The sequence below is a fragment of the Lonchura striata genome, chromosome 32 (assembly GCF_050655825.1).
Source record: "Lonchura striata isolate lonStrDom1 chromosome 32, ASM5065582v1, whole genome shotgun sequence".
Classification (NCBI taxonomy): Eukaryota; Metazoa; Chordata; class Aves; order Passeriformes; family Estrildidae; genus Lonchura; species Lonchura striata.
In genome coordinates, this window is record NC_140734.1 from 2,461,957 (window position 1) to 2,467,956 (window position 6,000).

Genomic DNA, 6,000 nt, shown 5'->3' on the forward strand with positions numbered 1-6,000 from the left:
CAGATGGGGACAGACGCGAAGAGCTGGGAACATGGGTCGAGTTCTCTCTGCCTGAGTTGTTAGGCTCCTCTTCTGAAGATGCACAGCAGCAGCACCTTGGGAGAGAGCAGTGGCTGAGGCCCCAGCTGCCAGTGGCACACAGGGACCCTTCTGCACAGCAGGGGCCAGAGCTGGCAAGGCTCCCCAGCACGGCTGGAGCGGCTGGCACACCTTGGCCCAGCTGGACAGCTGCCCCTCGAGGCCCCGGCGAGCAGGGGACGGCTCTGGGCAGGCTCCCTGGCCAGGAGCGGGCCCCAGAGCGCCTCTGCCTTTCAGGGGCCATCTCGTCCCCGCTCTTTCTCCTCCCCACCTTGCTGTGCCTCTGCCCTGTGCCCCTGGGGCTGCTCCTGGCCAGGCAGCCTCAGGGGGAGCCAGCACTGGCTGCAGCCCCAGCGGCCCCCCAGGACAAGGCCCAGCAATGAAGAGGCCAAGGGAAGCACTGGGCAGCAGCAGAACCCTCAGCAGCGTTCTTTGGACAGCCATGGACTGGCCACAACTCCACTGCAGCCTCACTGGGAATCTTCCCTGACTATCAGCAGCCTTTAAGGGAATCTCTTGGAGAATGAGATCAGCAAAACACTCACCATTTTCTCATGCAGAAATACCAGATTCCAGCAGAGCACATCATCAGGCCAAGTGCTGCACCAGCCACAATGGCCATCAACTTCATCAAACAAGATGTTCCCCAGCAGAAATCTCTTCTCATGCTTTTCCAGATTTTGTCAGCACGTGTTGAGGTGCCATCTGCATCTTGGGAGCAATGGGAAGAGTGAGCCATTGCTATGCTGCACTGCTGAGCTGGCAGCACGGTGGATATGGCCAGCACATTTTCACTCTCTGTTTCCCCCAGAGCTGGGGCCTGCAGGCACCTTGCCGCCTCTTGGCACAGGACTGCTCAGTGCCCAAAGCCCTGAGCCTGCATGCCATAATTCCTCTCTGCTGTGCTCTTCTGCTCCCAGCAATACTTGTCAAAGAGGTGGATAAAGACAAGGAAAATGCCCAGAGTTTTGGAGCTGCTCCAAAACTCCACCCTCCAGCAAACAGCTGCCTCTCTGCATCTCCCCAGAGAGCAGGAAATTGCAGGCATCTCAGGCCCATGGTGCAGTATGGGCTCCCTATCAGCTGGAGCCAAATGCCTTCCTGCGGAGGCTGGGAGAAGCTACAGCTAGCCCAGGCTGGGAAACAGCCCTGCAGGTTGTGAGAGCAGCAGCGGGGCACCGAGGCTGCCATGGATCCCTTCCCACTGTGCCAGGCAGGGCCTGTCCAGATGTGCAGGGAAAGGTCCCGGCTGCTGAGTCCCAGGGGAAGGGGGAGGGAAATGCACCCACCATGCTGTCTCTCCAGATCACTCAGGATTTCTTCCAGATGTTTGGATTCCTGCCGGGATTTACTACTTCCTCTGTGTTTGTTCTTTCCTCTCAGGGGACCTCAAGAGAAATATTTCCATTTCCCAGGCATGGATCCCAAAAACCCATGCTCAGCCTGTGGAGTCAGCGGCGACACACTACTCACCCCTGTGATGGAAGCTGGGCTTGCGAGCAACATCCACCAAAGGACCTGAGAAAGTCTTCTCTGCAGCCACACCTGAAACTCAACAGCCACAGGAGATTCTGTCATCTCTGCAGATCTGCATGGGCAGCACTGAGCCCCAGGAGCGGTGAGGGGATGGCCCAGGGCCAGGGCACACACGTGCATGGTTCTGTCCTGGCACCTGCAGCGATGATCCCCTGGCCGAGCTTTGGGCTCTGAGCTGGCAGCTCTCGCAGGGGGAAAGGCCTTGACCTACCCTCACCATCTCCCAGAGGCTCAGCGATGGGGATGGGTTGGGAATCCAGATCCTCTTCATCCTCACGTTCAGCTGCAAAGAAAGACAGAACAGTGACACTGCTGAAGATTCTCCTGCAGGCCGCAGTGGCAGTGAGAGTCCCTGGGTGATTGGTGCCCTCCAAGGCATTCCCTCAGCTCTGCCTTCCACTCAGGAGCAGGGGCAGGGGGACCACGAGCCTGCGGTGGCCCCGCACTGGGATGGAAGGAGCCCCTTGTGGGAGAGTTGGGGCAGAAAGGACTCCCTGGAGCTGCCAGCAGCTCTAAACCCAGCCCCAGCCGAGGCCAGGGCTTGGCAGCAGCAGCAGGAGCAGCTCAGTCTTCCTGGGGCAGGCAAAGGAGCTGTGAAAGGCTCAGCCCCGGGGCACAGCCCTGGGACTGGCCCCTTCCCTCTCTGCTCTTCTCTGGGGCTGCACAGAGCACACAGAAGGACACACTGGCATTGCACATGGGTGGAAGATGGACAGCTAAATGCTCCTTCCTCCCACTGACAGCGATCCTCCTGTGGGATTGCTGTTGGTCACAGGAGTAGGAATTTGGGGGAGAGGATTTCCAGAATCCATCAAACTTCAAAGGATCTTAAAGGAAATCTCACATAAATATTTGTCTGGACAATGATTTCTCTCTTAGGAAAGGTTTGCTGTAACCTACCTTTACCATAATCCAAGATCCTTAAACCGTGGTTTACCAGTCTTTCCAAACGCTGCAAGTCACGGTCCCAATCTAGAAAGGAGCACAGATGGGAAATGTTCCATGGTGTGCTGGGATCCCCCCCTTCTATGGGGAAGTGAGCACTTCAAGGGGCTCAGGTAATGCTGTGAGCCCGCACAGCCAAGCAGCAGAGAGGGCAGCTCAAGGCTCAGCAGGGCTCAGGCCCAGAGGCACAGCAATTACCTCCTGTGACTGTGCCTGGCAGCGCCTCCCTTCCTGCAGCAGAGGCTGCCTGTGAGCCACTGCGTCCTCTGGGAAGCCCAGCCTTCAGCACAGCCTCTCCTTCCATCTCTGGGGAAAGGAAAAGGGACAGCTGGATCAGGTGGGGCTGTTCCCCAGCAGGAAGGTGGCATCTAAAGGAGGCAAAGCTTGTCTAAGTCATGGACGAGATTCAGGATAAAGACCAGGTTATAGGGGCTTCTCCAGGGCCCACCCTCCTCCAAACATCTGCCCCTCCAGAAGTGCTCAGTGACTGGGAAATTTCAGGGGATCTCAGGGTGTGCATGGGCCATGGGCTCCCTGTCAGCTAGTGCCAAATGCCTTCCTGCAGAGGAAGGGGAGAAGCTGCAGGCAGCCCAGGCTGGGAAACAGCCCTGCAGGCCATGAGAGCAGCAGTGGGGCAGCAAGGCTGCCATGGATCCCTTCCCACTGTGCCAAGCACAGCCTGTCCTGATGTGCAGGGAAAGATCCTGGCTGCTGAGTCCCAGGGGAAGGGGGAGGGAAATGCACCCACCACGGCGTCTCTCCAGATCACTCAGCTTCTGCTGTATGTGTTTGTATGTCTCTAGAGCCTTATTGTTTCCTGTAGGTTTGTTCTTCCCTCTCGGAGGACCTTAAGAGGAATATTTGCATTTCAGATGGATGGATCCCACAAAACCATGGCTCAGCCTGTGGTGTCATCAGGGACACACAACTCACCCCTGCGATGGGAGCCGGACTTGTGTTCAGCAACCAGGAAAGGAGCCTGAAAGGTCCTCCCTGCAGCCACACCTGAAACTCAATAGCCACAGAAGCTTCTGTCAGCTGGTTCCTGCCAGGTTGTCAGTGATTATTCTTTTAGGAACATTACCAGTATACCTGCATGAGACTTAAGAGGCAGGAAATCTTCATGGAGCCAAGGTGCTGGAGAAGCCTTCCTAGCATGCTCATCTAGAAGGGAGCACAGATGAGAACCAGTTCCTGGTGTGCTGGAATCCCCCTCTGCCTGTGGGAACTGGGCACTGCAAGGGGCTCAGGCAAGGCCATGGGATCCAGATGTGAAAGGACAAGGCCAAAGCTGCACAGGGGCCTGGGCAGCTCTGGGCTGTATCTTGGCCAGTCTCCACACTTTTGGTAGGCCCTGGGACACATGCCTGGGAGGGCAGCTGGAGCAGCCCAGGACCCACGAGTCTTCACTCCCCCCACAGAGGAAACGTTCCCTAAAGCCCAGGGAAAACCATCCCCAGCACTTCCCGGGGAGCAGGGAGCGCTGTCCTGGGAAAGGGCAGCCAGGCTGCCGGCTCACCTGCGCCCCGCGCTTGCAGCGGAGCAGCCTGGGCAGCCCTGGCAGGCAGGGCCACGGCCAGGAGGAGCAGGAGGAGGAGGCGCAGAGCAAGGGCCATGGTGCCTTGCCCTGTGCCAGTCCCGCCGCTCTCGCTGCCACCACTGTCCTGAGGCCGCTGTCCCAATGTCAGCACCACTGCTGCCACCGCCGCTGCTGCCACAGCAGTTGTGCTCAAGGACTGCCTGCTGGGGCCTTGTGGTGCTCTGCAACCACGGGGCTCTGGGACCTCTGTGACCTCAGAGCCTGCTGTGAGCTCAGCCTGCTGTGACCCCAGAGCCTGCTGTGACCTCATGGCCTTAGCTGTACCCCCAGAGTGCACCCCCTTCTCTACAAATTGACTGCCCTGACTGTAAATGTTTTGCTTCATCCAACGGCTATTGCTCAGCAAAACCTTTCTTTTGCCTGCTGACATTGCTTGTCAGACTGTCCCTGCTGATGCTCTTAATTTTTGTGGTACGAATTTATTTTATTGTTTCCTTGTTAGGTGGTTTGTTCTGTTGTACCCCCATGTTCTCCCTGAGTTTGTTCACCCCTGGCTTTTACCCTCCCTCAAAGCTGACCCTCATGCCATTCCCCACCCCTTGTTCCAGCTCTTTCCCTGCCTGTCACAGCAACCCAGCCCCTTGGTCCCCGAACCTTCCCTGTCACTGTCACATCGGGCCAATCCCTGATTGCAACACCCCTTTGGGATGCCCCAATTCCTCAAGGCCCCACTGGCCCCTGTGACCCATCCTCTCCACCCTCCTACCCCAATGGGGTCCAAACACTGGATATGATCCCCTCACTCCTCCCCTGCATATTCCCTCTTGGTGAGCTGTTTGTATCCACCCCCTGACTTGGATCTTGCACAGGAGTGCCGGGGGCTCTTTGTTTCTGCTCTCTTTGCCTGAAGTGAACTCTTTCTTGTGGAACCTCAAGACAGAGAGCTGCCTCCTCTCTCCTCAGCCAGTCCCTGTTGTGGCTTGTGTCTGGCACCTCAGAGCAAATGGCTCTAAAGGTTCTGCTTTGGTAAATGCCCATAGCGAGGGAGTTCCCCACTCCTGGTGTGGCGCCGGAGTTCTAAGAGCTAGACTGAGTTCTGGTAGTGACTCCACCAATCTACAGAATGCCCCTTCTTCAGTGCCTGCTCTGGTGCTCTGTCATCTCACACACCGGAGTGTCATTCACATACTGCAGCCCAGAGTTAGGTTTTTGTAACATTGAAATGGGTGTGGTCAGCAGGATTGCTGGGGGTCTATCTCTGCAGAGCTAAACAAAATGTGTGCACCATCCCAGGCTGGACTTAAATAGGCACAGGAATTTTGGAAGGATGAGGACAAGATAGCATACAACAATTTAAAAATCAGATGAAAATAACAGGAGGAAAGGCTAAAGGAGTGCACATTTGGGGGTTTATTTTTCTTGGGTGCAAAGCAAAATCAGAAGGTTCCAAGTGCCCAAAAGATTGGAAATGTGCAATGTCCCTATAGCAGAGGGTTAGACCTCTGGATCCTTAAAACAATTTTATTGTGCTTGAACAGTGGCAGTTTGAGCTGGTGCCTCTGGGGGACCATGAACAAAGAACCTCTGGGCTTTTATACCCTGCCAGCTGAAGTGTGATAGTCTGGGGCCTTCCTGCTGTGTCCGAGTGGCCGGTCACTGGCTGGCACCACAGGTCCCCAGGTCCTCTGCTGAGCCATCCCTCTCCTGCAGTCAAGTTTAGTCTGTCACCTTTGGCTTTTCTCTCTGATCCACCATCAGGACCACAAGAGCACATCGTCCTGAGGATGTACAAATGCCTGTTCTTGCTGGAACATTGCTGTTGCGTGACACCCTGCAGGCAGAGTGGGCAGCTGTAGGGATGTTGACTCATTTCCCTGGTGCCAGCCCTGCTGCATGCATCA